The 26,995-nt window shown below is 37.2% G+C and overlaps 1 protein-coding gene across 11 annotated transcripts in view; it reads left to right on the top strand.

Annotated features, from left to right (window-relative positions):
* FIGN (fidgetin, microtubule severing factor) overlaps positions 1-26,995 on the top strand; it is a 126,674-nt gene that overhangs the window by 77,217 nt on the left and 22,462 nt on the right. The window lies entirely within an intron of this gene.

Below are 26,995 nucleotides of genomic sequence, written 5' to 3'. Positions count from 1 at the left end.
AGCTGGTGGTAGACTGATGGTGGAGGCTAGGAACATGGGGAGGATGTGGTATGTATGATGTTTCCAAACTGTGTATATCGTATTTCCAGTGTCAACCAAAAACGTATTATGGGCTGTAAAGCTATTACCATCTTTTTCTGTTACACCTCTTACCACGTTATCTAATTAATTGTGATCTTGTCTCCGACGTTGGGCTGTGAGTCCTTAAAGTTATCTTATCTCTGGATCTCTGGAACCTGGCAAAGATTGGTGCTTAATATATATGCGGTTTGTTAAATAAATGTCTAGGAGCCTCTTGGACTACCAACTATATCAAAGTTACAGTTTGTCCAATTTTGGCTACTGCAGCTTGAAAGAAGTTCATGGCCTGAGATACTGTATTTTCTAGTTGAAAACTAGTTCTTAGAGAAGAATTAAAAGTCTTTTGAGTATGTACTGTGTATGCATGTGTGTAAACATATACATATATTTTTAGCACAGGGTATGTTTTAGCATAAAGTCTTATGATAGCAGAGTTGGTAAACTCACATTAGAAGCCCCTGGCCCAACTTCTCATCCCAGGTGGGAATGCCCTCTATAATTTATGTCTCCTACTAGAGCTCTCCTCCTTTGGGAATTCATAAAATATCCCCACTTCTCTCTTTTCTTCACATTTGTAGGTAAAATGATTAAATATGAGGGCCTGGAAAAATAACTAGGCATAGAGACTATTAGAACCTAATGGAGGTGTCTTCTCTTGCCTTTCCCTTCCTCTTTACAAAGCAATCCTAATCCATTTCATGCTCACCCACTTGGTGCTTGGAAGTTAAATACCACACTGAGTTATATCTTAATTCATATGACTAAGTGGGTCAAAGTCCCAACTACCCCAAACAAAAATAGCTATCTAGAGTCCAGCACAAGTGCTCTTGAGGATGAGTGAAATCCTGATTATTGAGTATGTCACCATCTTTGTTAATGACATCTTTTCTTAGCTCGATTGGTGCTAAGTACTGTGTCAAAATTAAAGCCAAATAACATGAGGCTCTTGCCTATAAACACTTAGAATTTAACAGGCACTTTTGATTGTTTCAGTATACTCGCCCTTCAAATACAAGTGATTATGCAGTATATTAAATATTGGACAATATCCTGTCCAGGATTCAGTAATGCAATCTCTTTGATAGTTCTAGAAATGGAGTGAAATCAGTGACAGGAGGGGAGAATAAAAACACCACTTAATGAAATTATATGGGAAACCTCCTATTTCCCACCTTTCTCCCAGTCCTCAAGAGAATTCACAGGTCAGGACTCTCACCTATTCAAAATGATACCTGTGGACACTGTAGCTTTCAGATTCTTCTTATATTCATATTAGCTCTTGGCTCCAGTTTAGCAAGACATCTATGTAATGTATGCCCACAACCACAGATTGTTTAGATAACATGACACATAGACCTTAAAGCATCCCCTTGCCTTTCTGTTATTTTTAAAACAAAGTAAAAAGAAAAAAGTGTCTGTAAAAACGTTCCCAAAATAAATAGTAGAAAAAAGAAAAACCTCCTGAAAGGTCATTTCTGTTGCACAAAAATCGGTTTTGCATTTTGCACTGCCTTCCATCATAGAGATTCACTGGCGGGGGGGAGGAGTTGCTCCAAATAGACTCAGATCACATAAATATTTTAAAATCGCATACTTAAAATAGATAACTTTCTGATATAAAACATTAGCAATTATATTTTAAAATATTTATACTAATGCCTTAAGGTAATCAATAAATCACGAAATAAACTGAAACCTTAATTTGGTTCTGGAAAAGTTTATATGGAATGTTACTGTCACATAATTTTATCCATAACAGAAGCAGCAATATATGAAGCTCTAAATAAGGCAAAACATGGCCTTCAATTTTGTATCCAAAATATTGGGATTTTTTTCCTTCAACTTTTCCCTTGTTAAAGTCTATTCCATACCTGGTAGCAACCTTATAATATGTTTTAAAGGAGGAAATAGTGCATAAACCTCAAGAACTAGCCTGAATGCTTAACAAGGATGAGGACCATGCCTCCTTTTATTTACCACTGCATTCCCCGAGCCTACCACAGGGCCTGGAATGTGATAGAAATGTTTAATATTTATTGAGTGCTTATTATGTCCTGGTCATTGTTTTAAGCACATTACATGCGTTAGCTCGTTTAATCATCACATCAATCCTTTGAGGTTGGGGCCACTTTACAGATGAGAAAATTGAGGCCCAGACTGGTGAATTACTTTGCCAGAGGTCATATGATTAGTAAGTAGTGAGGTTAAAGTTCAGACTCTGGAAATGTGGCTCCAGGCCTTGCTGCTTTATCACATACTATATGGCATGTATTAGATGTTGAATCAATAGAAGAATGAGTCAGTAAACATAAAAATTTACCATTTCTTTTAGTGGTCACTACCTCAAGATTTTCAAAAGAAAGTCTGATAGCACAGGACACATACACTTAGTCAAGCAAGGTGGGGGTGTATGTGGGCATGTAGGAAGACATGCAGTTTGAATGAGTTTACGTCTTTGAGTTCTTCAAGGTCATTCATTTTTTAAATTATCCAATATTTATTAAGCTAGGTACTGTTTTTCAAGAACTCCCTCAAATTAATACATATGAGTTGCATGTGAGAGCCAATAAAAGGAGTAAGCCTTTAGTAAGAAGGAAGAATTGATCAAAATATTTAGGTCTAAGGCAAAAATCAATTAGTATTTCTTGCATAATAGTAATTGGTCAATTCCTATATGTACTGTTAAGTGAGCATTTTGCCAAAGTCTCTTATTTCTTCCAATTTCTACTTTTTAAACCTATAAAACAGACATGATAATTAGAATTGAGTTTTTCTGGGAAACCAGTGAAAATTACTCAGCAGATACAGAAATTTTTGAGTAATTCTGGATTACAGCATTATGAAAGCTCAAAGGGTGTTTGTGAGGCCTGAAAGATAGGAGTGGGAATAATTCATACTTCTTTTCTTCTTAAATAAGCAAAAGTACATGTACTTCTTCTTTAGCAGAGCATATGCTAACTAACCTAAGGAAGAATTTATGCATATAAATGTTTAAATTGAGATATTATGTTGTTGCCTAAATTTGGATGAATATATTTGCTCACAGTAATTTCAGAGTAGTCAATTTATCATTTTATTTAATTTTTTTGTAAAATATGTTAAAAAATGCAAAAAAATCCTGTCCCTAATTACTCATTTTCTACGTTCATTCTTAACATTTTTATTTGGTGAAAGTCTGTGTGTGCGCGCGCGTGCATGCGTGTGCGTGTGTGTGTCAGTTAATGGATCTTTTCTTGTCACCTTCCTCTCTTTTGTGGAATTCTCCTCTCTGAATTGCCTGACACTAAGTGATATAAATTTTTAAATATAGGCAGAAAAGCTGTTATTTTTTATTTAGCTTTTACTGTGTAATGGAATTTGTGACAAGATTATTTGCTACAATGTTATTTTGTGTCTTGATTAGTGTTCTTTGTAAAGGACCCCGAGATATGTGTAGAAAAGGCACTATGTGAGCTGTGAATGGAGGGGCAAATGACCTTCATTCAAACATAGCCAAGTAGTCATTACTAAAGTTTTAAGCAATTTGAACTGCCTAACTGGAGCTATGACAACAGTAATTGTGGATGTCCTTAAAGGATAGCTGTACACATTTTGATCAGTGAATACCCTAAGTTCACTTAGAAAGAAGCAATTATTACTAGGTATAAGTTTTGCTTGAATTAAGTCCTTTAAAATTGGCATTTTAGAAACTTCTTGGGCAACCCTAGCGTGGTGAATGTCTTCATGCTAACAATAGCGTGGTCCAGTGTTGCACATCATAAATATGTTTGCCTATAGTGTAATGACTTGCTATCAAAAGTCTTTTATCTCCTAAACGGAATGAATTGAGCTTAGAGGCGCTGCCAATATTATAGCTGTTCGAGTCACGCGGTGGCCACCAGCAGAGTGTCAACAATGTAAACTTTCTCTAGTAAAGGTTAGCTCTCATTTTCCAAAGTGTTACATTTCTTATTGCATATAGAACATAAAAATTGGCAAAATAGTTAAGATCCCCTGGCCAAGCAACCCCACAGCTCCGTCACCTCTCCTCAACCATGATGCATCTCCCAAATCACTGAGTTTGACAAGTATTTGAACAGTAGAATTTTTTGTTTTCAAACTAAGTCAGACTCAGAACCCTAGACTGTAAAGTGGATAAAAGCAATGAAAGGAGAGTTTTAAGTCTTTAGCATTTGCCAGAAAATGCTTAATTGCAGTATCTGTAAAACATCTTTTGTTGGGCTGGTGCAGACCCCTGTTTCCCACTGAGCCCAATTTGGAAATCACCAGGCTGTCCAGAGGGCTTAGAACTCTTTAGAGCAGGAACTATCCCTTTAGTTCCTGTCACCACGTTGCAAGGAATTCAGTAGTTAACTCAAGACTTCCTCTTCTAGAATTTACTTATCCAGCTACCCCAAACATCAAACTTTATGTTAGAAGGCAAAGGCACTTTGTTCATAGGAATGTCCTGCCAGCTCTCCCTTAGAAGCCATCTTCTCTTTTCAGAAATATCATATAAGCTTGGTTGTCCAGTTTTCCGTGCTTAATAGAGACAAGAGACAGCCTAACAGCAAGAGAGAAACAGAAAAGATATAAAAGTCAGAGAAAGGAACTACAATATATATATGGCATTTGGGGATCATTTTAATATAGAATCAAATAATCCTACACGTCTCTGAGTGCATATTATATTACAGCACATTGCAATGGCAATCCAGATAGCCGTAATAATGATGATTAGTCATTGAAGTAAGTTAAATAATGGTGCATATATTCAATTTTTAAAAGTATGGATATGCTCAAGAAAGGTTTTCATCACAAATAATTAAATGTCAAGCCTCTTGCTGTGCGTCAGTCTTCCTGTCTTCTTCCCTCCTCCCTCCCTCTTCACAGCCCGTGTGGTGTATTGGAATGAGTACACTGAGGCTGTGAGATCAAATCTGTGTTCAGCTTCTGGCTCTTCCACTTCTTAGCTACATGACCTTGTGTAATAACGTTACTCAAACTCTCTTTGTCCATGTAGTGATGAGGTTTAATGAGATAAGTGATGGGCAAATTAGTTAGTACTTAATAAATGTTTTTCTTTCATGCTCAACAGGGATAAGCTCCAATTACTTGCACTTTATCATTTCCTAACTGTCCTCTTGTAAACTCACTATTCATGCCATATTACCCTTAGCTGCAATTTTGGTAATCTAGTGCTGCTTAACAAATCACCCCAAAACTTAGTAGCTTAAAACAATAACAATTTGTTATTTCTCATGCTTATGTGGGTTGACTGGGTGCAGATGAGCAGTTCTTCAAGGCAGTGTTGGCTAAGGCTGTGGTCATGACAGAACCCGTGTGCTAGAATGTCCAGTATGGTCACTCAAATGTCTGTTACCTTGGTGGAACTGTGAGGAGGCGAAGCTCATCTGGGATGGGACACTGAACTGGGACCTCTGTCTGCATTAGTCTCAGGGCCTCTTCCTCTCTCTGGGGCCTCTCCAGGTGGTCTCTCCATGTGGCCTCTTCAGCACATGGCAGATTTATTACATTAAAGATCAGGCCCCCAAAAGTGTAAAAGCTTACGACTGGAACTGGCTCAGTGCTTCTTCTGCCTCATTCTACTGGGAAAACGGAATCAGGGTCTGACTCAACTCAGTTGGGAGGGGACTAAAGAAAGGCTGGGAAGTGGGGTTCATTGGAGGCCATTTTGGAAACTAGCTACCACAGTATTGGTTTTCTAATTCTTTGTCCCTGACTTGTCCCCATGACCTAGGGGGCATCGTACTTTAGCAGGACAGGAAAGTCCTCTTTATAATTCTGCATTAATTCGCAAGCAAATAACACTGCAATTTTATAGGTATCAACATGTGAGATGATTGCCTTTGGTCTAGCTTTAAAACAGTTTGTTCCAATGTTAATGAATAAATAGAACATCGCATTAAGAACACACTTGAATTAAATGCAGTATATTTTTATACAGGATTTGCTTTTTTAAAAAAAGCCTACCAATGTTATCACCAAATCATCCCAAACATTAATGAAATTAGTTATAAATTGGGCCATGGTTCTTTTAAAATGAAAATCACTTTTTCACATCCTTTTCATAAATAGGGTTCCACACTAAAAGTGGCTGGAGCAAAAAGAATGGGAAAATATGTCAGTTAGACTTAAAACAAAAATTTTTACCATTGGTTTTCTAACTTGAGTTATTAGTTTTGTCCAGATTGTCCCAGTTGTTAATTTTTGATTTACCAAAAAAGTATGTTTGGTTTTTCTCCTTCCACAAACTTATAAAGCAGTGGCTCAGTATTTCTGAGTGAGAGGCCTCTGAGAATCAGATGGACCCTCTTTCTAGAAAATGCACATATGCTCTACATTTTGCATGCATTTCCAGAGATAGTCAGATGCTTCCATGAATCCCAGGTTAAGAACCCTGTGTTGTAGAGGTCATTAAATCCCTAATGACAGGAAAAAGATATGTTTCTCTTGATATTTTCTTTCCAAAGGCATGACTTAGCTAATGTTTTAAAAAGAAAAGTGACTTTTTCAACCATTTAGACAATAGCCATTGCTTTGATTCTATTAAGAAGATTCCACCATTCCAGTGTAATCATCCTATTCTGACGTAAGAGCAGGAGTGGGGGTGGGAGCCAAAAACAAAAGAACCACTACCAAAATCAAAATTAAAGAGTTCTACTGGAATGCACCTCTGCTTCTGACGGTTTGGAGCCTTCCTTGTGTTTGGAAGGAGCACGGGGATTTGGATTTAGGTACTGGGTTTGAGGAGCAGCTGTGTCAAGTACTGGCTCTTTGACCTTGGGCAAGTCATTTCAGCCCTCACTGTGTCTTTCTTTCTGCCTGCCTGTGCCTGTGCCCGTGCGTGTGCATTTGTCTGTCTGTCTGTCTGTCTGTGTCTCTCTCTGCCACTTTGGCTTTGGCACACACTCTTCTCTCTATCACACTTTCTTGTCTCCTCCCCTCTGTCTCAGGCTCCCACATTCTTTCTCTCTCTCAGTCTCTCTGCAGGTCTCTCTTCCATTCTGTCTCTCTTTTTACATATCTATGCACATACACATCTGATGTAAAAATATTTATTTCTATGTACCTCACAGAGAGTTGATGCCAATCAAATAAGATGACTCAAATGCTTTTGAAGTGTTTTATAACTTGTATAGTGCAAATTTATATAAATAGTTGTTTTTATTTTATAAGATTTGTTACTGAAAAGCAATCCAACTATAGTGGAAAAACATGGAACCTGGGGGTCAGGAGCCTTGGGTTCTAGTCTGCTCTTTGACTAATTTGCTGTGTGATCTGAGGCTAGGCTGTAACCCTCTTGGAGTCTCTGTTGCTTCAGGAATGGCAGGCAAGGGTTACACTAGGTGAGCCCTGGGGCCTTTTTCAAGCTCTGTTTTTCTTTCTATTTGTATCTCTAATCTAGTGGTCTGGGGAGAGGTGAGGTTTTCCCTTACTTTTGTCATATAATGATACAATTCTTACATGGTTTGATGCCAGTAGATTATATATGCTTAATTAATGGCATAGCAATTTATGGCATAAATGGATGAACCCTCCCTGCCTCTACAGCTGGTCTCACGGGACTGTTACCTGAGAGAACAAGACACCACACATTGTTTATTTTTCAGAGCCATCAAAACAATAGCTTTAAAAAGTATCTGCAGATTACATTCCTCTGGGGCAAACTTTCCTGATGTTTGTACTTAGTTTTAATTGTGGAAGGAGGACTTCTCTGTTTGACTAATCTATTTGATATATTGAATTCACCCAAAACAGAGGAGGCCTTTGTTCTAGCACTTTGGCAAATTGGCTTACGCCATTTTGTACCCTTTAATGCTTTTATGTTGTTAAATTGGAAAGCTTTCTGCGTTCTCATTGCTATGTTGGTGTTCTCTGGGATGCCTGTATCTATACCAAAAGGGAACCCGGCTCCCATAATTGTGGCAGTGTTTACTTCTTCCCATCAGTGTATCTGCTCTCTTTTCTGAAGTAATCACTATAATTACACTTCTTCAATGAGTTGTGTTCTATTGTGTCACCAGCCCTATCTGCTAAACATCACTGTGTTTTTCTTATCTGAGTGCTCTCAAATGGGGAAAGTGAGATGTGTTGGCAAGCCACCTTCAATCAAATTAATGTGAGATCAATGTATTGTCAACAGAGATGGCGGCAGTGCCTATTTATCCTGTTCCAATAGAATGGTACATAAACTGACCTGATGTTTATAATGAAATGTTTATTTCGTCGAGAGGTGCATATATATGCTCATCCTTAAAGAACAATAATAAAGTTTATTTTCTCACTACTTTATTATCATTTCACTGAAACACGCTACAGCTGTATTTTTGTGAAAAATGAGGTAAAGTGTTTGGATTTATCATTGTACAATTTTGGACATAGCAGGACTCCTACGGCTTGAAAAGTTAAATGTTGGTTATGAGCTCCTAATATCTTTTTAGCCTATTACTTTAGTGTATATTTTCAGTGAAATGCATAAACTCCCAAAACATTTTATAGTTTAGAGTCTCTGTATAAGAGTTTAATAACATGGCAGTAATGACTTGTGACTTTAAAATATGAATTACAATACTTCAGTAACTTTGTTAGCAAAAAGGGAACACAATAGACCAAAGGTATTTCTTTATATAGTAGCCCTATGTTAAGTTAGTCCTATAATGCAGTTGAAGAATTTTGAGCAGATTCATTCATTCAACTTATATGGCTCTTGATTTGACAGTATAGTAAAATTTCAATAACCAGAGAAGGAAACTTTCCATCCATTTATCAAAAGCTATATAATTTTAATACTTTTATGAACAGAAGTAGTGAACAATAATAATTTTCATCCTTAATTTGCACTGGAAATTGCTACATGACAGTGATCACTTTAAATATGCAAATTCAGTCCATGCTGTGGATTTACTAATGACTTATTCTTACAGTTAGAAGTTTGGAAAATCACCACACATGTACAAGGAACTTTTGTCCCTCAGTCACAGAAATTGGAGAACGACTGACCTGGACATACATCTTCTTTTAAGTAGCTGATGAGCATCAGGCCGCATCTGAGGTGTCTTTTAGGCATACATAATTGTAACTCAGACCCCCTAGTCCATGCAAACAGTGCTTTCATGTGAGCAAGCTTAGCTGGAGTAGACCTTAATCCTTTATGTAAGGTACTTATTAGATCATTCTGTGGATTCTCTTGCAAATATAACCACCGCATCTGAAATGACACTTCTTTGAGAAGATATTCCTGCCCTAATAAAGGGACTCTGGAAGAAAAACCGTTCTTAATTGGTAGGCTGATGACATCACAGTAGCGTAATATTTTCTTTTTGAAACAATACCTAAAGTTAAGCATAAAATGCAGAAATGTCCCATGAAATTCACAAATCACATTTGGATGAACAAATAACAGCATAGCTACAAATGCTTCCCTTTTTAGTAATGGTCAACTTTTCCCTCTAAATGACTGAAGTCACTCCAAAAGATTACATTCACATTATCTGTTAGTTTTTTATCCATAGCAAATGGAGCCAAAAAAATGTTTTTATTCTAAAAAGATTTTAAAATAATTTCTCCCTCCAAAGATGACTAAATAAATGAGTTTGTGTCTCAAGACATTTTTCATTAAGTTGTGAATCACCAGAGATAAGGGAGGTAACCAGGGAGATTGACTAATGATTAACTAATGATCTCTGTTAATGACTATCCTAATAAATTTAGTGTTGCTTGCAGTTTACATTTAATTTCAAAGTTTGCTGTACTGTCTGTGGTGACTAGTGTTGTAATAACAGATTGGTTCTTTGGGTCCATACATGTACTTCTTTGTATAATTAGTTACAACTATTTTCTCTAAGTCTGAATTATTCTCATATGTTAATTGTTTTTAGAACCTTTACTCAACTTTCATTATTTAAAGTAGACTCATCAGAAGAGACTCCTTAAGAAGCCCTTATTGCTGGATGCCCTGTTTTCTTGTAACTACAACCAGCTTTGTCTTGAGAGCCATTATTACTGGAGCATGACCAGGTGTCATTTCCCAGGGAAGGGAAATGTCTTAGACAACAAGGATGTGCCGCCATATCTGCTGGGATGTGGGGAAGTGAGAGTAAGGTGGGAGCTGTAGCATCTTTGTGTCAAGGATCCAGAGGATTCCTCTGCTCACCATGGCTAAGCCTGGTATGACCATGGCTGGGGAGTGAGAATGTGGTAGGAGAGGTACAGAATCCTGCCCGGGGAGCATAATACCTGATTTCCTTCTCTCTGTCTAATTTGCTATGCTACTTCCAGCACCTCCACTTCATTTGGCATATCTTGGCACTCTGGGTGTGTTCTTTATATTGTTAGCATAGTTTCCTTTGAATGCTACTGCCTAGGATTCAAAATGGAGGATGTTTTTCCCATTCTACTCAAATGTAAAGTGTTCTTGGTTGCTAATGCTGGGGAGAACAACTTCATTTCCACCCACTATTATACCACAGTCCTCATGATCTAGGCACGCTTCTTTTCTTTCCCTGAACGTACCGTATCCTTTCATACCTGCAAAGCCTTCACATATAATGTTTCATCTATCTGGAATGCCATTTCACTTTTCCATCCTCCAAGATTCAGATTTACTTATTCATCTGATATACAATTAATGAGGACCTACCATGGGCCAAGGACTGCATTAAGTGCTGCTGACATAAAGATGAATTGTATTGAGTACCTGCCTTTGAGAACTTACAGTTTACCGTGTGTCATTGGATGTTCCTTCCACTGTGTACCCACAGTGTTTTATGTTGTAGGTTGTCTTAGATAAGGCATACATACACTCTCCTACGTTCTCATTTCTCTAGTTCCTAGAGTTAGTTTCTTAGCATTACATTTTAGAGATAAAAAAGGCCTTAGGGGTAGTCTAAGCTAACTCCGTTTGTAGATGAGGAAACAAATGATCAAGAGTTAGTGAACACAACTAATTATTAGAGCTGAGACTAATTACCCAGACTTCTTTACTCCTAAATCTAGCATTGTTACTGTTTCACAGAATTTACTAGTATTTCTGAAAGCTTTGGGGAATCAATCGTTACTTCTGTTGGATCACTAGGGTGCTAGGCATTAGCATCAACCTAGGCTAACAGTGTGGGAAGCTATACCATAGTGGCTGGAGAGTAAATGTACTTACAAAAAATAAACTCTCAATGGGTATTTTACGTGCTAGGAATCATGATTCAGCCATTCCCAGGAGAGCTAAGCCAGACTATTCTACAGTGACAGAAAAAGAACATTTCATCCACCTAAAATGACAACCAAATGAGTCTATCAGATTAGGTTCATATATGATTATACCATAACAGATTAATAATGCAGTTTTGACAGACAAGTGTTCTTTGCTATTGAAATGCATCATAATTCATAAACATGAATTCTCTTGGAAATCTCTGGAGCCCGAATGGTCTAAAGAACATAGGTTCTGTAAACACATGGACCTCAAACTTCTGTACTAGATTTTAACTGAAAAATGAATGATAAGCTCATCCCTACTCATCCCCAACAGAGGTCATGGTATAATTCTAAGGAGAGTATTTTGTACCCACTGAGTCTGATTTGTTTTTTAAGGGCGCCGCTGATGGGATTTACTCCCATTGCAATCCTGTTTTCTTTTTCCGCATCAGGTTTCCAACTTCTTTGCCTCTGGAGGACACTTTGAAATTATGATTATATTCCAGCATGTGGATTTTTAACTTCCTGAAAAGGTGTAAGGCAGTCAGGATTGGATAATAGAAAGCTCCCTAGACTGGTGCAGGACATCTTGGTTCTAATCCTGGCTCTGCTGCTACTGAGATGTAAGAACTACGTGCCTCGGCCCTCTCAGCTGTAAGAGGAAGGCACTGAACGAACACCTCCAAAGTCCCTTCAAGCTCTGGGACTCAGTGATAGGAAATTGGAGCTTTTGCTGTTCATTTTTCCATTGATTTCAGAATTTTCCTTTAGGAATCCCTGACTGAAGTAAGTCAAAGACAAAAATCAGGATGATTAAGTTACTGTAGATACTCTCTTCAAATAACTTGAACCTGCACAATTCTAGCCTTTCAAAATGAAATTTAAGGGAAATCCACTTTCAGAGAGCTCTTAATTAACGTGCATTGCATGAGTGGCTACAACAGCCTACTCTCCACCGTTCTTCACATATTCTTTAGTTTGTAAACTTCATTGGTGGATGCTCCGAGTTTCCGGAGGCCCTCTGGGTAAAGCCCTGCTTAGCAGGTTTAATGTGAAGAGTTGGTGTCATCCTAATCAGCTGCCTCTGACAGAGTAAACATGGTTCCGTCTGTGCTGTCCCTCCCAGGCTGTCTGTGGGTTTCCAGCCCACTGAGCACTTGATGCCAAACAGTCTGTTAAGGGATAAGGAAGAGAGTCTTCGGGGATCCCTGGTATTTATTACTATTTAGGAGACTTGAGGTTCAAAGGGCCAGGACTCATTTATACCAATTTTATTCTAAATTATTTGATCAAGTACATGTTGAGGATTTTTCTTTCGGCTTTTTGTCTTTAGCATAAGAAGACAGGACCATTCTGCTCAGGTATTTTATTAACTCTATGTTTTATGTAACTAAATATAGTTAAAGTCCTAGTATTAGAATCAAAACAGTTGGATTTTTTTTTTCATTTAATAGGTCTTGATTCAATATTATTGAACTCCGAGACGTTCCTCACATAAGAAGCTTCATTTCCACAGAAACAAATCCAATTGCTTTTTAAGTACAGATTCTTAAAACTGTAAAAGACATTTAAAGTCAGTTGTTACAAATGATTATTTGTTTCCTGAGCAGAAATGTATACAACTAAAACTTAAGTGTGGAAATACAAGTATAGACATACACACACAACTGTGTATCTATGTATTAGGGAGGTATGGTGCAGGGTGAGAGGGTGTGCTGGTGACAGACAATGATGACATGAATAACCTGTGAAAGTTCATGGAAATGATTAATAGGCTGAATCTTCTAATTCTTGCCTTCTTGTTCCTTAGCTCAAAGTTGTGAAATTTTCTATTTCAATATTTTCTGCATCGAACTTGATTAAACATTTTTTCATAATTAAAAAAGTTTCCTATTATAATGATGCACTAATGCTAAAGTAGATGGAAATTTTCTCCCAAAGCTTTTTATTTTAAAAGTGAATGTAAAGGTAATATGAAACTTCCTGCAGGAAGCACTTCATGTCCACATGTACAATTGTATGTATGGGTCTGTCCCTTCATAGGAAACAGGTTTTCAGCAGAGTGACAACTGTAGCACTAAGGACAGCACTTGGATGATAGTAAAAAGAAGAAGCAGCAGCAGCAGAAGAAGAATTCTATAAGAAACACGTGTTAATGAACCTAAGTAACTTTATGCATGAAATTTTCTTGGATATATCTATTTATCTTTACAAAATTTGAAATATTAGAATGTCAGGTGAACAGCAATAAAATACTTAGGTAAACTACAAAAAGAATCCCTAGTGGATTTTAATCTTCCCTGAGAAATTTAGAAAACTTTTTTATTGGTTGAAAAATAATTGATTTTGTACTTGAAAAATAATGGCTTTGGGATTTTTGTTGTTGTTCACGGTATGGATGTTTCCTATTTGGTTTCAATGTATCTGTGCTCACTCCCCACTGAAGAAAGTAAGGGAATTTTTCGGACTCTTTGAAAATGTACATTGAAACATATTGTGTTAAAGAAAATGCATCTGAGGAGCTCTATCCTTGGTCTGAGTGGACTGTTGGCTTCAGAGCACTGGAGGAAGTGATAACTGTGGCAACTGAGTCCGAATTGTTTTCCTTGTAAAGATTTGAGGGAACACGTATGTCTGCCATGTATAACCTATACTGTATAAAAGATTTATTGCCTTTAGGGGCCGGCCCCGTGGCCAAGTGGTTAAGCTCGAGCACTCAGCTTCGGAGGCCCAGGGTTTCGCTGGTTCGGATCCTGGTTCAGATCCTGGGCGTGGACATGGCGCTGCTCATCAAGCCATGCTGAGGCGGCGTCCCACATGCCACAACTAGAAGGACCCACAACTAAGAATATACAACTATGTACTGGGGGGCTTTGGGGAGAAAAAGGAAAACTAAAAAAATTAAAAAAAAAAAGATTTATTGCCTTTAAAGTAATCTGCACAATAGAGCCTATAATTATAGACTGCAACATAGCATCGGGAAGTAGTTTTGCTTGAAAAATGTTAAGCTTTTCTTTGGCACCTGCCATGATAACATTGAAATGATTAAATAAAAGTGCTATTATTTTTTAAGTATGAAAAATTTTAAATGTAGAAAAAAATTTGAGAACTAAGCCAGTCATAAGAAATAATGAAAAATCATATTTTCAGGATATAAAGCAATTCCTAGTTAGTCCCTATAATATTTTTTCCCAGGTCAGGAGCATTGAAAAATAAAACAAAATTTATCTTTCACCTTGAATATGATTATTATCTTTTTGTAACATAAATTCTATTTTGCAATTTTTAGTAACAAGCAAAAAACATTAATTTTAAATCAGGCTCCATAAAAATTCTATACTTATTGAGATCTGTAAAAAAATCAGTTTTGCTTACTGGAGGGGTATAATGCTGTTTAATATACTTTTCTCTTCGCAATTAAATTAGATTTTTTTTAGGGGAGAAAAACTCATAAAGGAAACAGCCTTGGAGATGTAATATGCTCTAGCATATTTAAATAATTAGACTTCTGTCTCATTGAAATGTATGTGCTCTAGGTTTGATACTGATAAAAGCATGAATATTAGTATGATTAGGAAATTACATCATGTCACAGCGTAATTGATTGATTGATAGCTGAATGAAAACTAACTGTAAAGCATGTGAAAATAAATGTGTGTTCTGCAGTTACTCGGGCAGAATTTTTGCATCTACCCAGTTGCAAGATTAGTAACTGAAATGCTCATCTTCCAAACAAAATGGAATTGATATTTCTTTCTTTTGCGTATGTCTGTGTATACTTTCATTATAATACTGACAGGGGAAGGAAGAAGAGGATTCGAAGTACTTAGTTCTCAATTCAGCATATAATTGTTCCTCGAGACCTGTCAGATGGCACCTCATTACTAATTGACTCTATGAGCAATTAGTGTTTTGGAATTTACCTTTCAAAGCCTCAAATTTTAAATATAAAGCCCCACTCACACAAGAGTTAAGACTCTTACTTGTCTCTCGAGAATTGAATTTCCCAAACATTTAAATTATCATTAATTTTTAAAAAGCATTTTGTCTTTTTTTCTGCTTGTGATTTTACTTTCTCATCCTCTGTCTTGATCTTTTAAAGATTCCTGCTCGCACGAGTCTTCGGCAACACTCACACTAGCATAGAAGGGCTGGAGAAGCGAGACCACTGCAGGATTCCCTGTTTCAAAGCTGAACCAATATTCACCATTGACATATCCATTCATCTGTGCAGGGTCATTGGAAATCCTCTCTCTCTAGTTTTTCCTTCCCTTCAGGGAGCAATGCTTAAAAGAGCAAACCCCTGGTGTGAAGAGATAGGAGAATTCTCAGCACAGCCAATGGTGCCAGGAATTGAATTAAAGTTGTCCATTTGCAGATGACTGTCTGTTGGAACTCCCAGCACACAGAGACACTGTGCTTGCTGTTGATGCTTTGTTTACTTGAAATTCTGTCAGTGGCACTTCAATTTAATTTCTTTTAATGGCAAAAGTCATATCATGCCAAAAATATGCCAGGAGGGTAAAAACACTAAGATATGTGTTGCTTTGTAGGGTTATAGCATTTGATTCCCAAGCCGTGCTCAAGGAAAAATAAAAATTTTAAAGCTTTGCAAGAAAGGATTGTGCTCCACATTGTGGTAGCCAAAAAAAGAAAAAAAAAAGAAATAAAAAAATTTAAATAATTACTGGATTCACTCCTCTTTTGAGGAGTTTAAAACTTGTCATTTATTCTGCAATTGTTGACGTTCCCAGATCTATTTTGGCATAAATCATATTTTGACGTGACTGAACCTACAATTTTGTCTATCTTCCTATGCATTATCTCTTCTAAATGAGAGGCTCTAAGAAGACATGGGTTGCCGTTAAATCTTAGATGCCAGAAGTCAGCGCTGAAGATGTTTTCTCCAGTTTGATTTCCTTTGTTATCATAGGAGATTTTACTGTGGTTTAATTTACTGGAAAAAGGTAAAAACTGTCAGAATTAGATTTGTGAGGAAGGATTTGAAAACCCCAGGAAGAACATAAACTATTTAGGAGATGCAGGCTGAGAATACATGGTCTCTTTCCAAGTCGCAGAGACCCAAAGCGTGTTTCCACAACTGTCAGTTTTGAGTTTGTGATTGCTACTAGTTGGCTACGTCTCTTCTTTCAATTTAATTTCTCTCTGTTTTATTTGCAAATAGTGAAGAGCACCTGGCACAAAGTAGGACCACAGTGATCTTTATTGATAGGGTAATAAGTGATACTTAGTATTTCCTTTTTTATTTATAATTAAGAATTCTTTATGTTGCTTTATTTTTCTTTGTGCCTGAGTTTTTAAAAATCTGTTCTTTGCTTTACTTGGCAAATTCTATTTAATGTTGTTGTTTATTTTCCCCAGGATACAAGTTTTACGTACATCCCTAAGGTTGCATTTGGGAAAGTGTGGGAAATACATTTACCCTAAACATCTATACCTATTCAAGTGTCTACTGGATGCAAGTCATTGTGCAGTGGCTTGTTCATACACCTTCCTTAGGATATCACCCGTGGAAAGCAGGCATGTGTAGTTTGAGAAGTAGTGTTGTAGCAAACAGTTCAATCTAACTAAGTCACCTTACACAAAAGAGAAAATGTATCATTATAGTCAGGCTTGTAAAAAGGGCAAACTGTATTCTAAAGAAACCCAACGGGCCAGCCGGAGGCGCAGCAGTTAAGTGCGCGCGCTCCGCTTTGGAGGCCAAGGGTTCGCCGGTTTGGATCCCAGGTGTGGACATGGCACTGCTTGGCAAGCCATGCTGTGGTAGGCGTCCCACATATAACGTGAACGTAGATGGGCACAGATGTTAGCTCTGGGCCAGTCTTCCTCAGCAAAAAGAGGAGGATTGGCAGCAGTTAGCTCAAGGCTAATCTTCCTCAAAAAAAAAAGAAAAGAAAAGAAAGAAACCCACAACTGATCCTAACATATCAACCACAATGAAGGGACTATGTCGTCATTATAAGAGCAAGCTGCACAACTAATTTTAGAAGTACGTACTAATCTCTTTAGATTTATTGAAAAACACTTCTGGCATGACTCTTTTCTCAAAAATGGCAAAAAAAAAAACCTATCTCTATCTATCTATCTATCTATCTATCCATTTATCTATTTTTTTTTAAGCTGTACTAAGGAGCAGTTCCTATTGATGCAATTAGGCCATTCCTTCTCTTTGGTGATCTAGACCTTTTTAAAAAATGTCAGCTCTGGTCATCCTCAGTATAAAATAAGCCATCAAATTTACCATGGTGCAACCTTACATCTTAAATGTCAGTCTGTGCCCTCTAACCATTAGTTATCAAATATGGTTTAGACCAGTCATGGTGTAAACTCTGTTAATCGGGTTTTACAAATATAATGCAAATGATGTGACTTCAACTAGAAGAAATTTAAAATCATATTTATAATGCTTGTTTCTGATATTTGGTTACCCATACAAAGTTTTTAAACATAATATTTAAATACATGTTTATGATACATGAATCGATATGATATATGAATATATAAATTAAGTATTTTGTGGTGATCTTATTACATGAGTCTTAGTCACACCCATAAGATCTTTTGATGAAATCTTGTTTATTTTTTAGGTTTTGTGAGGGCCGCCTTAATGAATGTTATAATTATCAAGTGCTTTTGACATTAAGCATATACACAGTAGATACTAATAGATAATATCTATTATTCTGACTTTATAAAAAAGTAACAGGTACTATTTAGGTAAATAGTGACTGCTCAGTGTTTCATAAGAATTTAGTGAGGCAGGTTTTATCACTATTTTGACATTTTTCTTATTTTATTCTTCCTTTCTTATTTATTGAGCACATACTCTGTGCAAAGTATAGTGGGAAGTGCTGGAAACATAATAAGACTATGACAGTCTTAGCCTAATGGAAGAGATTGAATGATTCTTACTAGGAATTTACCATAGGAGAGTTGTACATCGTCCCAAAACATGTTTTTGCATGACTATGGTAACTAGCAATCATTCTAATCAATGAACACTATGCAATATAACAATCATACAATAATTTTGTTGGAAAAAAGTGCACTGTAGCATCACACTTATAAATTCATAAGATGTTGATACATAACACATGCGCGTGCACACGGACAAACACACACACATGAAAATGGTAAGTACTAAAACAAAGGAAAAAGGTAACTGACCTCAAGGACGTCATAGTCTAGTAAGAGACACATAGACCCAAAGCAGTTGGTGCAGGAAGGAAAGGGCTGTGTGGGGCGGAGAAGGGCATTACGAACAGAGAGAGCCGCATATACAAAGATATAAGATATGAGGGAGTCTAGGATACTCCTTGAAAGTTAGTAGTATGTACAACATGCTCTCAATAATATAAGAACTAGAAATACATAGAAAATTTCAAAGCAAATATTAAAGTATTCAAAGGAAAATGAAAACTTTAAGTGAAAAAGACTTTAATGGAAATCATTGCTATATGATTATAGATAATGGTCACTTTTTATTTGTTTCTGTATTTTCCATATTTTTAAATAATAAACTTGTATTTTAAAATCAGAGAAACTAGTTTTTCTGTTGTTTTTTAAAGTAAGCCAAAAATACATACATACATATGTACAAAATAAGAAAGACTGGAAGAAAAAACATATAGGAAATCTGAGAGACCCTGATAAAGAGGGATGAGGCTGACCTAAACCAATAGCACGGGAATGAAGAAGAAGGATTCGATGTTAGTGTTTTTAAAAGATGAATTGAGAAGACTTTATCACTGATTGGGTGTGGGGTAAGAGAAGAAGAGCTGGAATACCTGGAGGGTGATTAGTGAATTTTCTTTGCACATGTTGAGAACTTAATTCTAAGTTTGGAAAAATTGTTTTTAATAAAAGTAATATAGTAGTTATTGGGAGGGCGAGAAAAGGAATTTAAATGTCCTAATCATAAATTAGTACGGGAAGAGTCAGAGAGTATTTCGTATTATGCTTCTGAAATCTAGTTACCTGTAACTTCCCCTCATTATTTCTCTTTAGTTCTGTTTCCTGGAACATCATAGAAGAACTCCTCTGGCAGTGATAGGCCCTGGAAAGTAGTATAATGTTCCCGTTGCTTTCCTTCCATCATCTCATTTAATCGCCACAATGACCTTGCAAACAAGTTATTATTATCCCCATCTCAAAGGTGGCAGTACTAAGATTTAGGAAGGCCAAGCAATTTGCCTAAGTTCCCACAACTAGTACCTGGAATTCTAAGGATTCAAACCTGGAACAATTCAAATATATGCCCAAATTCAATCCACTATAGTCAGAATATATTAATACTGATGTTTGAACCTAGCTGGCTGTTAAGAATGAAAGGTCCTGGGGCCCAGTGACTAAGTTCGTGTGCTCCACTTTGGTGGCCCAGGGTTTCACCGGTTGGAATCCTGGGCGCAGACACGGCACCGTGCATCAGGCCATGCTGAGGCAGCGTCCCACATAGCACAACCAGAAGGACCTACAGCTAGAATATATAACTATGTACTGGGGGGTTTAGGGGAGAAGAAGAAAAAATATATAAATAAAAATTAAAAAAATAAAAAATTGGCAACAAATGTTAGCTCAGGTGCCAATTTTTAAAACTAAAAAACTAGGGGCGGGCCCCATGGCTGAGTGGTTAAGTTCCCCCGCTCCACTTTGGCATCCAAGGGTTTTGCCGGTTCAGATCCTGTGCGTGGACATGGCACCATTCATCAAGCCATGCTGCGGCAGCATCCCACATGCCACAACTAGAAGGACCCACAACTAAAAATATACAACTGTGTACTGGGGGATTTTGGGGGAACAAAAAGGAAAAATAAAATCTTTAAAAAAATTAAAAAGAATTGAAGGTCCTTATTATGGCAAATGATGATTTTTTAAAAGCTTCCTCTCGGTAAGAAGAGTAAATAAGATATGGTGAACAGTATGAAAAATGATTTTGGTAAAATATCTAAAATATTCTGTTTCCTTGGGGCCAACCGGCTGGTGCAGCAGTTAAGTGCACACGTTCTGCTTCGGCGGCCCAGGGTTTGCAGGTTCAGATCCCAGGTGCAGACGTGGCACCGCTTGGCAGGCTATGCTGTGGTAGGTGTCCCACATATAAAGTAGAGGAAGCTGGGCACCGATGTTAGCTCTGGGCCAGTCTTCCTCAGCAAAAAGAGCAGAATTGGCAGATGTTAGCTCAGGGCTAATCTTCCATGAAAAAATTAATAAATAAAATAAAACGGAATATTCTATTTCCTATAAGAACAGTGAACTTAAATTCTGCCAATTATTAGCTATGTAATAGTAATTTATTCATTGCATACATTATGTCAATTGGCATTTATAGCAATTGTGTGAGGTTGACTACTGAGGAATCTTAAATTCAGAGACTGCTTTAGACCAAAATTACTGTGATAGTGACAAGGGAACTAGTACTAAAATTTGTATCTTTTGGCTCCTTATTAGTATCTTCTATTGAGAAGGAGCAAAACAAAGCATAAATAATGGTTCTTTTAATTTTGGAACCACTAAATTATTGATACAAGTTACTACAGTCATCATTTAACCTAGGCAAGAAGGGTGCCGTGTTTGAGAAGGTCCAGTCTTGCCCTCCTTCGGTATTCTCCCTTACCTTGTAGTGAGGAGTCCAAGGGGCCATGAGGACGTGCTCACTTGGAACCCATGCCCTCCTTCTAGACATGTTCCAGGCACCTAGAATTCCCTGAATCACTTCTAGGACCCATGCAGGGCTCTTCGCCAGGTCTGTCCTCCCACAGGTAGAAAGTGCCCTTGATGTGTGAACTCTAGACCCAAAGAGTGGCCAAGAGGCAGCTGGCTGGAGGCGGAGAGAGAGCAGGGAATGGATGGAACATTGATCTGCAGCATGCATGTTAAGCCTCTTATGCTGTGAGATGATAGTGAATGAGAAGAAAAGAGCCAGCCACAGATCAGCCTCTCTCATTCCAGAAGAGCTCTGATGACCCAGGAGACAGAAAATTCTAAATTTGAACCCAACTGCCAGGTGTTTATGAAGATGTAATTGTCAAGGTAGAAAGAAAGAACATATTTTATTTAAAATTTTTTGTTTAGTTTATAACTTTCAAAATAATTTATAAGTTTTTAAATACCTTAAGTATTTAAACATATGGTATATGTTAGGACCTGCATGAAGCAAATCTTCTGATATATATATAGATAAAGATATAGGTAAATATATTGATATAGGTGTATATCTGTGTCTGCAGATATAGATGGATATAGTACCTCCTTTGTGTGGATACTCTTATCACTGGACATACATCTATGAACAAAACAGACAAGGTCCTTGTTCTATTCTAATGGAATGGATTCCTGGTCTCAAAGAGATTAGTCTAGTAGGTGATGCAAATTAAATAGGAACATAAAATGCATATTAAAATGCAGTGTAAGGGGGTTGGCCCCATGGCCAAGTGGTTGAGTGCGCGCCCTCCGCTGCAGGCGGCCCAGTGTTTCATTGGTTCGAATCCTGGGTGCGGACATGACACTGCTCATCAAGCCACGCTGAGGCAGCATCCCACATGCCACAACTGGAAGGACCCACAATGAAGAATATACAACTACGTACCCGGGGACTTTGGGGAGAAAAAGGAAAAAAATTAAATCTTTAAAAAGAAAATGCAGTGTAAGTACAGGGTGATAGGGAAAATGGTAGAGAGGGAGGGAAGGCAGTGATGTCTGGGAAGGCTTCCTAGATGAAGCCATAATAATAATAATAAAAAGAAGAAGAATTCTCAAGCTAAGAGTGAGGTATTTTAACCTAAAACAGATTATATTAGGGGATCAAGTATCTTGCTATCCAAACAAGTACAGTTTAACTTTCTAGTTTCTAAATAAAACTGAAATGGTTGATAAACTCGGAGAACAAAGTTTGCATCATCTATGAATAAACACATTAAATGTTTTTAATTATTAAATACTTTCTTTGTGCAAATGTATGTTTATACTATATATTGCATGATATATAGTAACCGTAAGGTAGAAAAATATATTAAAATCAAACCAATCTTAAGAATTAGTCAGCAAAGCATAATGCGATCTTCTGTGACACAAGTGACACCAGTAGGGTTCGAATGTCAAATGAGTATGAACTGCGCATTTGTCCAGTACTGTTCTTAACTCCAGCTCCAGTTCCCACAGTTGCCCTCCTGGAAGAACTCTCCTACCACAAAGAGCCCAAGTAGTAAACTCAGATGAGTAAGACCCAAAGCTGCTCAACAGGCAGAATTTGCTGGCACCTGGTAATTACTTGCTTTATGAAATGAAGAGGAAGAGGACGAAAACAGAGTGATGTGTTTGTGTTTGGGGCAGAGAGGAGTGTAAAGAAAATCAGATCCCTGGTTAATGTTACACGTACATTTTCTGATTTTTGATAAGTTCTAAATGGAGTGAGATTTGAGGGGAGAGACAATAAGAATTCTTTTGGTAGTAATTTCTTTCCATATAGCTTCACGTATTTCTTTGAAAGCTCTAAGTCTTCCTGAAAGTTGAAAGTCTTACTAAATCTTTTAGTAATAACTACCAAATATTTTAGTAATAACTACCAGTTATCACCCTTCTTATAATAGAAATCTTTGCCACCACTGGGATGCAGTCTTCAATTAGGCCTAGTTTTCCAGGGCTGTTCCTTCTTGTATACAGTGACAGCACTATTATGCTCTATGGTTTGCGTGTGGTGACTTTCTAGTGGTAATTATGCATTTGTCTTGATCCTCCCACACTCTCTTTCATCCTATGCCTCCTTGTGACCAGGGTTTGCACCCGACTGGGATTAAGGGTAGTCAATAGACGATGGAACAGGACATGGAACATGGGTCTACTGTCTGGCTTAAAGGAGGATAGAAGGAATAATTGACTCCTAAAGATGTCTTCAGGGAAACAAAAGGGGATCCAGAGGTCAAATATACTCCACCTATCTTTAAACTCCTTCCCATGCATCTCAAACAAAGAGATGCCCCTCGTTTTCCCCAATATTTGTCTGAAACGTGCGTGCCCTTCATTCTGTCTCTTTCTGTCTTCTTGGTGGCTCTGTTCCATCAATTTCCACCCATGCCCCACACATACAGTGTTGTATTTTCATTTTCTCCTCAGCCTAGAGCAAGGTTGGCAGGCATTTTCTGTAAAGGGCTAGATGGTAAATACTTTTAGCTTTCTGGGCCATGTGGTCTCTGCCCCAACTTCTCATCTCTGCCTGTAGCTAGAAAGCAATCACAGACAATAAATAAATGAATGGTGTGACTGTGTTCCAATACTAATTTTTTTACAAGGAAGATGTCACACTGGATTCGGCCTACTGGTCATAGGTTGCTGACCTTTGGTCTAGGGTAATGATTAGATTTTCCCCATATCCCTTAAAAAGGAAATCCCTTGCCTCAATTCTTCTTCACTCCATAAACTGCTGTTCATGTTTATTAGATGTTTAGCAATGAGGAAAATTCCCTGTCACTTTCTCACAACCCATTTCCTCCATAACCCACTCACCATGGCTCTGATCCCACCACTCTACTGATATTACTCTCTCGCATATCTTTAGCCTCCTAATTGCCTATTTTCTCTCCTAATCCTACTTAGCTTCTCTGATGCATGTGCTACTATTAAACACTATGTCCTTGAAAATCCTTCCTCACTTGTCTTTCCCAACAGCATATTCTTTCTTCCTCTCTGTTTCACTTTCTATTCTGCAAATGCCCTCTCAATTCCATTGCCTACTCCTTAAATGTTACTTTAACTCAAGATTTCCATTCTCATCTCATTCTACACACTTTCTCTCTGCTGTGTCTTTCATTACCATAATTTCAGTGAATTCCCATATGCTCATGATTCCTAAACATCCTTGTAGAGTTTTGACTTCTCTCCCATGGAAAGATGGGACCTTCCAGTGGCCAACTCATTGATTGTACAAGCTAAAACCTTTGGAGAAGTTCTCCAAGGAGATACGAAGGATAGTAATTTTGTGTCACATGATCCAGGTTGTAACACTAGCTCTGGGATAGCCTTGAGAAAGTTCTTTAGATTCATGGGACCTGTTTAATCATATATAAAAGGGAATAACAATTCCTTACTTGGCTTTCGGAGAATTAAATGTAATATCCACTATAATCTCTTAACTATCTGACGATATCTCACAAATATTTCTATTTTTATATCATGTCCTTTGAATGGCCCCTTTCCTCTTCATCTTCCAAACCTAATTGGTCAACCCATCTTTTTTATTCTGTGTCTATTTTTCTCTTCTTTTTGCTAAAGTTCAGGGCCCAATTTCTAGCCTTTTCTCCCCTATTCTGTCCTGTATATTGTTTTTATTGATATATTTCCAAAGAACAGATGAGGGCAGCACTTTATATTGGCAGTAGGATGAAGTCCAAACATTCGAGTCCCTTTGCAATCTGAATTCAAGCTTTATCACTACCGTCATCCCACCCTATGCATAGACATGTATCTCCCTCCTGTCTTCTAACCATACCAAGCTACCCTGTTTCCCAAATGTGCCAGGTATACTTAGCATCATCTGGGATTTTGACTGAATTTTGTCCCAGGCAGGAAAACTCATCTCTGTCTCTTCTAATTGCTGAAATTCTATTCAGCTTTCAAGATACACCTTGACTATTGACTCCTCTATATAGCCATCTCTCCCTACCAGATTTAGAACAAAATGTTTTCGTTGTTAAGTCACCACTAAAGATAGACTATCTGTTCCGTCAGAGCAGGGAGCTCTATTTCCTAGCACTTAGGGCAGAGGCTCCCAAGTACTAGTAGGCACTCAGATGTTGTTAGAGCATAAATATTATTATCATATTTTAAACAGTTCAGCCAACTGGTCTTATTTATTTTTTCTAGTGACAACAAAAGTTAAGATTGAGAGGTTCAAATAAGATTTTTTTTTAGGATTCCAGTTTTGAGACTTGAAGTACATTTTCTCTGTAACCTATTTTCTCATAATTGACAAACTACTTGAAAACAGGAAGAAAAGAGGGAAGGAAAAGAGAGAAAATAATTTGCCAGCCCATGTGCCAGAGCCAAAAGGAGGTTGGGGGGTGGGGGGGTGGGGGGCAGGAGTTGGAGTAAACCTAAAAGAATTTGAGGCCTAAGTAAAAGAGATGGAATTTTTTCAGTTTTCATTTTTGTTTGCTTGCTTGCTTGTTTGTTTGTTACGTGGAAGGATATTCACTGTAAGCCCTTTTAGCTCAGGAATATGGCAAATGATAAAATTGAGCAGGGCACTAAGAATGATAAGGCTGATGCTAGGTGTTGTGGGTCCTTGAAAATTGTAAGGATTAATGAGCCCTAATTCTTTTCAAAATTATTTGCAAGCTTAGGTATGTGATTTCTCTGCATCTTCAGACCAATCAGTGTCTAAACGGTATGGCCAAAAGCTGAAGTTTGAAACCCACTTCTCCAAAAAGTCTTACCTGATAAGTCTTCCTCTTACCGCTGGCTGCCATGTTATGATGTCCTATTACCCATATCTTGTATTTACATGATAATATATATTTATGTGCTGCTTATTTTCTGCATTAGAATCTCTTCTATGCTTATATCCATGCTCCCTAGCTTGTGTTTCTCAAATTAGAAATGAAGACCAAGGCAAATCCTGCCAACTTGCTATAACTCAAGGTTAGAACTAGGTAAAATATCTATTAAATAAGTACTCAATTCTTAATTAAAATTTGTAACTAAAACTATAGTTTCATCATTATAGAAAGTTATTTTGATAGTTCACCAAAAGAATGATTTGTATTTATCATTATTATTGTTATTATTACTATTATTGGACATCCTAGAGCCTCCGAGCTTTAGTAATACATGCAAGTGTACAAAACATTCATTTTCTTTTATAAAACATTCATAAATTCTATGATTCATAAATGAAGTTATTCAAGGTTATGATAAGGCATTCCAGAGGTAATAAGAAAGGAACTCTCTTAGATTCTGTTAAGTATGAGTCATTTAAGGATGTAGAATATAGGTTTCCAGTAGTTTTATGCACTGGCTTTTTATTTTTGTGGTTCTGAATACGAATTCAGTCAAGATTTAAAGAAACAGGACGATATTTTGATCTTAAAGCTATATGAAGTCACAAGGGAATGAGTTTGGTTTCTTCTCTACTTTGTAATGCAAAGAAGTGCATTCCACAAAATCAGATGAAACAAGCCATTAATTTGACAGTCTCCGTTCTTATAGCCCTATTGATTCAGTAAGCTGAAAACAGTTATGGAGGCTTATTGGCTCCAATTAGGAGTCATGAAGCTTGAGGTTAGAAGAAATGAGAGTGTATTGGGAGAGGAATCATTCAGTAACAGAATCCTTCTTAACATTTTATTATGAATGGATATAAACTCTTGGTCTCTTGTTATTTTTGTACTTTTTCACTTATTGATTATCTTTATGGACCTGTTTCAAAATGTGCAGAATCTCATCTCAAAGCTGATTTTATCTTTTGGGTTGCTTTTAGCAAACAAAACATTTATCTTATTTCGTGAGACATTTCATGATTACAATCTCAAGAGCTTCCTATGTCTTACTTAGATGTTCTCAAAAGAATATTTTCAATTCCTTCTGCATAATTATTATATATATGGCAATTATTATATAGATGACAATGCTCAGGATATGCTCTGTTGATAGATTAATCAATATAGACTCTATAGATATATACTTATTTCAGCATGTGCATCATCTTGCATGG

Source organism: Equus asinus, chromosome 4 (assembly GCF_041296235.1).
Source record: "Equus asinus isolate D_3611 breed Donkey chromosome 4, EquAss-T2T_v2, whole genome shotgun sequence".
NCBI classification, from domain to species: domain Eukaryota; kingdom Metazoa; phylum Chordata; class Mammalia; order Perissodactyla; family Equidae; genus Equus; species Equus asinus.
This window is presented reverse-complemented; position numbering and strand designations above follow the sequence as displayed.